The sequence below is a fragment of the Peromyscus californicus genome, unplaced genomic scaffold (genome assembly GCF_007827085.1).
Source record: "Peromyscus californicus insignis strain IS unplaced genomic scaffold, ASM782708v3 Scaffold_17__1_contigs__length_78620276, whole genome shotgun sequence".
NCBI classification, from domain to species: Eukaryota; Metazoa; Chordata; class Mammalia; order Rodentia; family Cricetidae; genus Peromyscus; species Peromyscus californicus.
Genome location: NW_026294469.1, coordinates 48,558,231 through 48,569,547, shown reverse-complemented (window position 1 = coordinate 48,569,547; position 11,317 = coordinate 48,558,231).

The window sequence follows — 11,317 nt, the reverse complement described above, 5'->3', positions numbered from 1 at the left end:
CTGGGTAAGTCTATTAAGGGGGTTTCCAGAAAGATTTAAACTGAAAAGGGAAGACCTGCCCTGAATGTGGTTGCACCATCCATGATCTGGGGTCCCAAACTGAATAAAAAGGAGAAAGTGAGCTGAGCACCAGCATGCACTTCTCTCCATCATCCATGGTCTGGGGTTCCAAACTGAATAAAAAGGAGAAAGTGATCTGAGTGCCAGCATGCACTTCTCTGTTTCCTGGAGGCAATGTGACCAGCTGCCTCATGCTTTTGCCACCAGGCCATCCCCATCATGATGAATGGTACCATCAAACTACTGTAAGCCAAAATAAACCCTTTCCCTCAAAAACAAAACAAACAAACAAAAACCCCAACAAACAAACAACAAAAAAAATCACCAGAAAAAGAAAAACTCCAAAACAAACAAAAAAACAAAAACAGCAAAAAAATGTCAATGACCATGAAGTTGAGTAGATAGGGAGGTGGAAAAAATCTGGGAGAAGTTATGGGAGGGAGAAAATGTGATCAAAATATGTTGCATGTAAAACAGAAAAACAACAAACAGCAAAAAAAAAAAAAAACCTTCAGGAAGAAAAAGAAGAGTATCAGTTATAGGCTTTTTGTTTTTTGTTTTTGTTTTTTGAGACAGGGTTTCTCTGTACAATAGTCCTAGCTGTCCTGGAACTCTCTTTGTAGCCCAGGCTGGCCTCAAACTCAGAGATCCACCTGCCTCTGCCTCCTGAGTGCTGGGATTAAAGGCATGTGCCACCTCTCCTGGCCAATTATAGGCTTTTATTTTAAATACCTTTTAGTATTTTCTTTTCCTTTGGATATGCTTAGTTGGAGATCTTTGGGCTTGACTCTTTGAAGTTGTCAGACCTATCTCTTGTGATCTGGGCCATTTTTCTTGGGCCAAGAACTGTCAACTGAGCAGTCACTTTTATTGTAACCAGCGGGACTGTCATTATAACAGTTCCTGGCTGCTCTGAATACTCCATGGATGCCTTGAGGAAACCATATTCCAGCTATAAGGAACACTACAACTGTGCCCTGGCATCTGCTCCAGAAAGCCCTACTCCATTTGACTGGTTCAGATAGCTTGTGCCAGCTTTAGCCATCACAGTAGTTTGTAAACTCTAGATTACCCTACTCATCCTTTAGTTATTCTCAGGCTAGTGGGGAGAACTTCTTCACCTAATTCAACAGAAAGCTTGTGATTGGTACAGGTGAGACAAGTGATTGGTCTTTAATTGAGCCTTCTGATCTGTTCTTAAGTAAAGTTTCTAATTGTTTGAATTAGAGCTGTGTTATAATTGGTGCAAAATATAATCTGAACTTACATGTCATACCCATTTCACACTTTTCTCCTGATTATATAACCAGGCTGTTGTCTTTGCTTTACAGGCTGGCCCTCCCTACATGGCCCCTCTTGATATTGCAATACTGGGTTCTAATACTATACACTCTTCCAGATGGTCTTTTACTCCTGTGGTCCTTATCATAGGTAGAGAACACCAAGGTGATGATATGAAGCAAAAGCAGCAAGGAATGTGACAGATGGTATCCAATTTCCAGAGGTAGAAATTATGATGAATAGAAGATTAAACAATAATGGAAACATAGAAGAGATAAGAGGAAATGAAGAGCTAAGGATTGGAAAGGTGTGTGTGTGTGTGCGCGCGCGCGCATATATGTTGGCTATAAAGCATCAAAGGTGAGAACCCATGGGTCCCAGGCACCGAAGGAATTCCAGAAAGATGTTAAGGCCTCACAGTAGAACCTCCAGACACTAAGAACTCAAGATCTACAACACTGCTTATTATTAAGATCCAGGAGCTCTAGAGAGGTGCTTGGGAGCCTAAACATTGGATATGACCTGCTGTTACCCACACTAACTGCTTCTACAAGCCATAAATCAGTGGCTGCTAGATATCGGTAGGATGGTCAACAGTCAAAGTCCAGAGCAATAAGCTTCTGATCTGTGTACACGGACCATAAGTCTGCACCATCTAGATCTTTGAGTCAAAAGCCTCTAGTTCTTTGTGCCAAAATCTACAATCCTCTGAGTTTGCTGGTCTAGCCAATGGTCTTCTTGACATCCATGGGCCCAGGGTCACTGACAATGAGGAAGCCACCCCTTTGTGTAATCATTATTTTGTCTACACAGAAAAAAGAACCAACAGTAAGTTATTGATAATATCACTACAGAGATAGTAGAGGCAAGAGTCAGTGCTAACACTAATTTTTCTTTGGGGGTGGGAGGATGATGAGAAAAGAGAAAAGGAAGTACACACATGCTTATAACATGCACACACACAGGCACATCCACACATACCTTTCCTTATCAGTACTTCCTGGAACCTCATTATCCCAAGTTCCCCTACTAAATAGATTTTTATACCTCTGTTCAACCATATTTATATATTTAATATGAATTATTTGAGAGCAGATGCATATTCCTAAACCATTAATAATAAAATTTTGAATTTCAATTCTAATGATATAAAACTCACTGTTCCATAATTAGTGCTATCAATTTGAAACATGTAAGAAATCAAATAATTTAAATTTCTTTTTTTATTATCATTCTCAAATACAACTTATCTTCTTTAGACACGATCTTATTAGGAATGTGAAGAAAAGGAATTAAGCTTCCACAGCTTACACTAGACTTCAGCAGGCAATTTTCCAAAATTTATGCATCCTTTCAGCAGATCCACCCAATTGAGTTGGGTGGCAAAGAATAATTAAGTGAAATTGTAGCACAAATGTACAAGTTAAGCAAAATTATACTTTATAATTTTCCAGAATAATGCCTTCAAAGGTGGGTGTGGTGGCACTGCCTGTAATCCAAGCACTTGGGAGACAGAAGTAGGGAATTTGCAAATTTCAGGCTAGTCTAGAAAAAATCAGGGAGGCACAGTCTTAACAAACAAACAGAAGAATGGTGTCTTCTTATGTTCACTTTTACCCCACATAGATTTTTGTTTCTTTTTCCAGAAGTTCCTAATTCATGCTTTTCTACTTTCGGGTCACCTGGATGTCTACTGGACTCAGTCACCCTCCCTGCACTGACGCTCCACACTGCATGTGTCCTTTACTCCTTTATGGTGTTTTCTTTAGCATGTCCCCTGGGTGGGATGTTGTGGAATATTATTTTAACTATGTAAAGGTGTGTTACATCTGTTTATCCTGCATTTGTTTAACAACGCAAGGATGTGCTGTTTTTGCTGCATTTGTTTAATTATGAAAAGATGTGTTGCTGTTTCACCTTGCCTGCCTAAAGTACTTGATTGGTCTAATAAAAAGCTGAATGGCCAATAGCTAGGCAGGAGAAGGGTATTCAGGGCTGGCAGGAACGGAGAATGAATAGGAAGAGAAATCTAGGATCAAGAAGGGAAAAAAGAAAAATGAAGAGAAGGAGGAGAAAGAGAAGGACAGTCCAGGGCCAGTCAGGCAGCTACCAGCCAGCTAGACATGAGAAGCAGTGGAAGTAAGATATACAGAAGGAAGAAAGGTAAAAAGCCCTGAGGCAAAAGGTAGATAAAGAGAAACAGGTTAATTTAAGTTAAAAGAGCTAGCCAAAAATTCATCTAAGCTGGGCTGAGCATTCATAACTAATAAGAAGTGTCCGTGTCATGATTTGGGAGCTGGTTGGTGGCAAAAAAAAGAAAGCCTGGTACAGTGGGACATGTCTGAAGGGTTGAGGTATTAATGCGCCTATGAGCATGCCTCAGCCAATCAGGAATGGACATTGGAGAATAAATTACTGACTTCCTCATTATGTAATATGACTCGAAGGAGGGATCTATTCCCTGAGAAAGTCCCAGGGAGATTGAACTTCAGTTAACCACAATGATCACCTGCATATTATCTTACCCTGTATTAATCTCCTATCTCCTTTACCACTTTCTACCTGGCCTTGCTGGAATCCATCCCTGATAAACCTTGTTTTTAGTTTCTAGAGCAGCTCACCTTAAGTCACTAGTTTTTCTTTTTCTCTTTCTTTTTTTCTTTTATTGATTATTTGTGGATTTCATATCATGTGACTCATTTCTACTCATTTCCCTGTCCCATTGCATCGACTCTGCCCTTGCAACCCCACCTCCTCCAAATCAAAACCAAATTTAAAAGAAAAACCAATCCCCCCCAAAGAAGACAAAACAAAAAACAAGATATCATCATCATCATAATCATCACCATTATCACCACCACCACCACCACCACCACCACCCCATCATCATCATCATCATATCATCATCATCATCATCATCTTGTCTTGGAAGCTGTAGTATGGCCTGTTGAGACAGTTTACTCTTTAGTCTGTTCATCTTTACTTGCAAGTGTTTATTGCCATGAATCGTTAGTCTGGCTCAAGGCCTCTGGTTTCTGCTACACCACAATAATGGACTCTCACTGGGGCTCCTCTTGGATATCTTGCAGTTTTGGATCTGTAGGTTCATCCCCTTCACATGCTCCAATAGTTCATAGATTCTGTGGATGTTGGGGCAGGCCAACTCATAGCCCTGGCTCTTGGCCTGGGTGGTAGCTGGGTTGGTCACCCTGCTAGCTTTCCCTCATCTTCACTCCCTGGATGAGCTCTCCAGCACTACCTTGGCTAGCTCACCCAATGCAGCCTACAGTAAGGAGCGGGGCCAGTTATCTTGCTCTTGGGCCCTCAGATCTGGATCCCCCTTACTCATATGACAGGGTCAGTTCTATTGTTGTGCCCAGGCAAACTGCAGGGCCCTCTCTCCCAACTATTGTAGGGGGCATCTGGGGGTGGGGTGGGGACAGCTCTCCTGCTCTCATACCCTCACAGCTGGCTCACCTTGGTGGACAATAGGGTCAGTTCTAGTGTGCTACTCAGGTCAGGCTTTGGGCCCACTCTCCTATGGGTTGTACCTGGTATAGGGCAGGGCTAGTTCTCTTACTCTCGTGACCCCTGGACCAGCTCTCTGGCCTGCCACAGGTAGCAAGGGACAGAGGGAAGAGGGCATCTTTCTCTCACTCCTGGCTCTGCAGAGCAGACTGGGGCAGTGGAGAGGGGCAGGGTCATCTCTGTTGATCTCATGCCCTCAGGGCTGGCCCACCTGAGTCCCTGACAACAGGGTCACCTCTAGTGTGCTTCACAGGTGATGTGCATGTCTATGGTGAGGGGTGGGGCCATCTTTCCTGAGTGCAAGGGGTGAGGGGTCAGCTCTCCTCTGAGGGGTAGGTCCAGCTCTCCTGTTGCAATATCCAGGGAGAGGCAGGACTAGCCATCCTAGGGCCAGTGAAGCATGGGGCTGGCTCAGCACAGCATGTTTCCAATGACTCTAGTTTTTAATAGGTTACTTTTGAGAATTTGAGTACTGAGACCTACTGAGTTAAAGATACTCATTTTAGACCACTAGTGTTGATTTGCAGTAGATGTGTTATGATTTGGCATATTTATTTCTTTTAAGGCTGCTCTGTTTGAAGCTCTTGTACTATTCAATTAAATATTCCAGCCTAGTTTATAACTTTGCAACTCCAGGTGTTTTGCTGATGACAGCCTCTCCATATTCATGCCGTTGATATCTTCTGAATGAGATATAATGAATTTTATTTGAAGTACTAAAGCACAACACACACAGTTAAGTCAATACATGCATCAACACTTGATAGCATTTGATAGAATTCATTAAAACTTTTCTGTTCTGAAAACTCTGACATGCTCTATAATCTTGCAAGGTGAGTACAATGATAGTACCTTGAATTCCTGATTCATAGTTAAAGTTGAGGCCCTTTAAAGGCTAGAGAAGGGTATAATTCAGATGTGCATAATATTAATATATATAATTTACCATGCTCAATACTATTGATTTCCACTCAGTAACAGGCATCCATCAGTGCCCATTATGATATATTCTACTCAGTATGACTCAATTTTCTTCAGTGTATAAAACACTCATTTTTAAATGGCTCCTTGACATTGCCAAGGTTTGCATAGCACTCTGATTGATGGTAGAAGGAAAATGTTCCTTGTATGGGCTGTCACTGACTTTTGGGTTGGGATGTAGCAGTCTGGTACCCATTTTAATGGTAGCCTCTCTGGGACTCAATACATATTCTATCTTCCATCTCACTGCTTTCCTTACCAGTTCTTCAGCCTCTTGGAAGGTAAGCTGTTCTTAACTCTCAGTCCTCTGCTAAGTATCTCATCTTCTGTCTCTCAAATGCTTTGTACCTGAGTATCTGTCATGCAAATGGATGTGTGGGGGATGGCCAGTGCCTTCTCTGCCTAAGTGTCTGTTGTGTCTCCTGCACTATGCTCAGTTCAAAGGGTGCAGATCATCTCGGAGGTATTCTCTGACTGTAGCTCCGAATGTTAAAGGGGTGTATTCTCTTATTCCTTCTCACCTCTTACTGTCCCCATTCTCTTCTTCCATATTTGGTCCAGAGTGGTGGAAACATTAGGTTCTATCTCAATGACTCAGGCATTGTTGTCCTACGTCAATGTCCTCTGGGCTCCTTAAAGCCCTCTTTACACAGAAGGGCTTTGTTATTCTTTCTCTTCTTGCTGAAGAAACCTCATACTTAAATCATAAAATTATATAGAAATGAAGCTGTTACCTGCCTGCAAATTGTGTCCCTACTGGCTAGGTTTCATACTGCTAGGAGGTACTATGAACTACCAGTAGAGAAAAAGTAATCATCTATCATCCAACTATGAATCTTGCAAGCTGCATAAGACTGGCCTGGTAAGACATGCCCATTGATACAATATTGACATCAACATCATGGGTTCAGCCAGTCACTTTCTTATTAGATTGAGTGCCTGCTCCATAGGTTGAAATACACACCTGACAATGGTATTAGGACCAAGAACCTACGAATAGATATGTCACAGATCCCAGGGGAGAACCTGCCACTATTACTCTGCTGAATGGGACTACTTAAACCAACTCCTAATGACTTATCATCGATGTATACATAGATTAGTATATTTCTCAGTCCTCATTATAGAAGTTTCTTTTTTTGCAGTAAAATCTGATTAACACAGAGACCCACAACTGATAAACGTTCAGAGAATAAGAGACCATGGAATGCTCAGCCCTAAATTGGACACCTTTATCAAAATACTTTCTTCCAAGGCTCAAGGATCATTACAGAAGAGAGATGGAAAGAGTGTAAGAGCTGGAGGTTGTGGATAACTACAGGCAAACATTTATTTTCCCTAGACACAGCAAGGAAGTTGCATATACAAATTCACAGCAATTAGGACTACATTCATTTATAAGACCTGCCAAGTTCAAGGCAGACAAAAATCCCAGCATGGAGCAGGTCAGGTCAGTACAAATCCCACCCCCAGCTATTGGCAGCTGATAGCTGCTGGGAGAGGTAGGGTTGGTTTTTTTAAAGGGTATGGGCCCTGGTTGGTAGACTATCCTCTACTGAAGGCCACACATCCAATAATATATGGGCAACAAGAACTGTATTTGATGGGTTAAGAAAAGAAAAGAAAGAACACAAAGTTGGGTGGGTGGGGAAGAGGTAAACCTATGTGGAGCAGGGAGAGGTGGTAAATATGATGAAAATACATTGTGCAAAATTCTCAAAGAAATAATAAAAGAAAAAAGGAAAAAAAATAATTCATAAAGTCAAGAAGTCTCTGAAAGGGAATGTGGAGTTATGATTGAGTAGAGCTGGAGTTTGGAAAGGGATGATGGACAGTTCTGGAGATAAATGATGATGGTGGTGATTACACAATGATATGACCTACCTAATACTACTGAGCCATGAGTGTAAGAATGGTTAAAATATGGTTAAAACATTTTATGGTATGCATGCTTGACTACCAATAAAAATTCAAAGTGAGAACAAAGCCTTATTTCTGTATGCACTTAAGCTGGGAGTGGACAGCAGGCTCTCACATCTCAGTTTGCTTTCGCAACGTAAGATGAAGACTTTGGAATTTAGAAAGCATATTCCTTCTAGAAAAACTTAGCTCCCAAGGCTGTCATCTAGCTGTGAAGTCAGGAATAATCTAGTTTGGGGCTGAAAGTTGAATAATGACTTATTTGTTCTAGAAAATAGCCAACAACACCCTGGAGTCACGAATATTACTCATTTAATGGGTGAGGAATCATAGGAAGTGGATTGATGATGAATGAAAGTATACTGTTTTAATGTTTTTTTAAAAGTATTATCACTTTTACAATGCTATCACAAACCGAGTATCTTAAAATAGACTCTTATTCACATATCCAGTGATAAATAGCACAAATAAAGCATAATTCTTGAGGCTCTGATGCTTAACTTTATGGGTAATACAGCATATAAATTTTATGACTAAGAGATGCAAAATTAATTCCTTCTCTGCTAATCTTAGCTCTATTGTTGCTGAAAGTATGACACAAATTCAGATTCAGCTTTTGAAAACTCAAGGAACATCATTTTTTTAATGAATCCTAGCTTTACCCACAATGATAGCTCTAGTTTAGGGTAAATAGGAGGTTTAACCAACAAACAATTTTTTTTTTTACAATTCCACACTCTTTTCCTCAATATACATATTTGCATTGATACCCCTTTGTGTTTATTTGTTCCAGAAATGGGTAAATTTTAACCAGTTTTGCAGTGGGAGCTCCACTATTTATCTAAGGCTACGTTACTGCTCTGGGGTGTTTCACAGTTCCTGTGTGGATGGAGACAGGTAACACTGAGAGAGATTGTGCTTGGTGAATGCCTACAGTCTAGAGAGACTCAAGGAAAGTTAGACAAGGAGCTCATATTCCTCCAGAATCTCTCTTCTGCTAAATGCATTTAGAGAATGCAGGGATGTGCCCTTATCTTTAAAGGTCAAGGTCCTTTTGACCTGGTAATAGGGAAGAGACAAGGGATAGGAAGAGACGGATATTAGTATGTGAGGACTTATTACAAGGTGTTTGACATATAGTTATTTAAGTAAAACTACTTAAAGCAGTCTCCAAACCATTTAAATTTTCAACTGAGACTCTTGGGAATTAAGACATTGTTCCAATGTCACCCTGGCAATAAGTGACAGAGACTGGATATGAACTCATCTCCATTTGGGTCTAAACCTAAGGCCTTCTGTAAAGTATCAAAATGAGGGTAAAATTTCATTTACTTCCTCTCACCTTGATTCTTTTAGGTTTTTTTCCTTCCTGAAAAATCAGTTAATTAAGAGGAGACTTCAAAATTATTTACTGACAGAAGTTGTACAGAACATGTAAGAGTAAAACCATAATACCCATAGCAAAGATCCAGAAACTTGTCCCTACTGAATAGTTATTAAATTATAGAGGTTCTAACATAACCACAAAGAGTGCTTCTCATCTGCATGATCATGATCCATCTGACAGATTTTGATAATTGTCAAGGTATCTTGCCTACTTATCGAAGTCACAATTATTATGCTGGGCCATTGCCCAGAATACACATATTTTTTTCATGTCTTTAGCAATGTAGAAACTATATGTGTCTTTTAAATGTGTGAACAGATGATTTCTTCTACACTACAATGTTGCTTTCAACTTTAATAGTTTAAAATCGTATTTCAAGCCCATTAATTAAAAAAGGCGACGAGCAAACTGTTGATTCATAAATGATACCTTTTCTAATTAGAGCAGAAAAATACCATCCACCTTTGGAAATGAGAGCGAGTTGGCCCTTTGCATTTGCTCTTCTGTCAGGGATGTAAAGGTAAGACGTAAGTGTTTTTCCTCACTGTGTTGTATGTAACTTGGAAATGATGTAGTATGGTGGCTAAGCTTCATGTCTGTGGATGACAGACACAAAAATAGGTAGAGGAAAAAATGGTGAGCACTGAGAAGAGCTCCACCAGCCTGACTAAGGCTAAGGACAAACCCTTCATCTTTAAGCAGCTTTGTCAGACATATCCTAATTCCCATCATTAAAAAGAGAAAAAAAAATCAGAAATAATATAAAGCAACTTTCCTTTGCCATTGAGAAAGACTGTCAGATTTCTTAACTCCACTTGAAGTTTGGCTGTTTTCCTCTCAGCTCATTAGCCGAGCAGATTTGTCTTGTGTGGATGTCTATGACTGGGGTGGCATCTGGAAGAGGAGAATTAAACCACAGGTTTATAACTTCACTTTGCATCTTTTCTAGATCGTAACTTTGCTGTATTTACACCTGCCTCCAACAAATAAACACTCAAGCAGCCCCAATGGCAATAAACCAGATGGAATCAATGAATTACATTCCCAAAGGACTCTGTCAAGAGGCAGAAGCAGAAGAAATGATTGACTCTTCTGCAGAGATGATCTCATTTTATTATGTAAAAGTCACATATAGTGGTTGGATTCTGCTGAGTCTTTATTTGCCTTTACTAACATATTGCTCATAACAAGGAAAGAGTTGGGGTGGGGAGGGTAGGCAGGAGGGAAGAAAGAGACATGAGGGACAACATAATGAAGTGACAGAAATCCATTTGTCCTGAGTGCTTCTTTTGCCAGATAAATTTCCAGCCACCATGACTTGATTCCTTTGATTTTTCACTAAAAACATCCAAATAAAAATATCACAATTTCTTATAAGCATGGTCATTTAACTTCTCCACATTGTTTCAAACACACCTACAGTAGAATTATTGAGATAAACAACAATGGTTTCCTTAGGACCAGTGTTGGGAAGCTAGCCCCCACCTTACAGAAAAGAACAGATGTCCTTCTTGTTTCCTTCAGAGGACTTTCTATACACTCTTCCATTTCCCATGAGCTCCACACTTGCATGCCAGGAGATGTTTTTCTAGTGGTGAATCTACGTGTCTCAGTTCCTTTGGAAAAGTTTTGAGGAAGAATTTGAGGGAAATTTGTAGTAAGTCCAAACAGGCCCGTGAATGGAAGAACTTGTTTTGTTAAACACACACACACACACACACACACACACACACACACACACACACACACACACACACACGTTGACTTAAACCTATAACCAATCGAGAAAATTTTGAGGCTTCCAACCTTGGCCCATTGACTTTGAAATCTGTGTGATGACATCCAGATGGTTGTCTTCCTCTGTTATTTCTTTTGTTCTGTCTGTGGCATCATTCTAGAGAATAGTGGAAGTTTAAGCACATATTAATGAGCCCATTGAACACTTTATGCCGAACACAGCCCTAATCAGGCTGTGGACAACAGACTGTCTTGTTCAGTCTTGTGAAACATCCCATTCATTCCACATGATCAACAAGACATGACTGAACTTAATGTTACAATCTGATGGTCATGTAGAAGGTCTCTGAAGGCAGGGACCTTATACTACTCACATGTACACCCTTTACATCTCAGACAGTGTCCTTCACACAAATAAATACT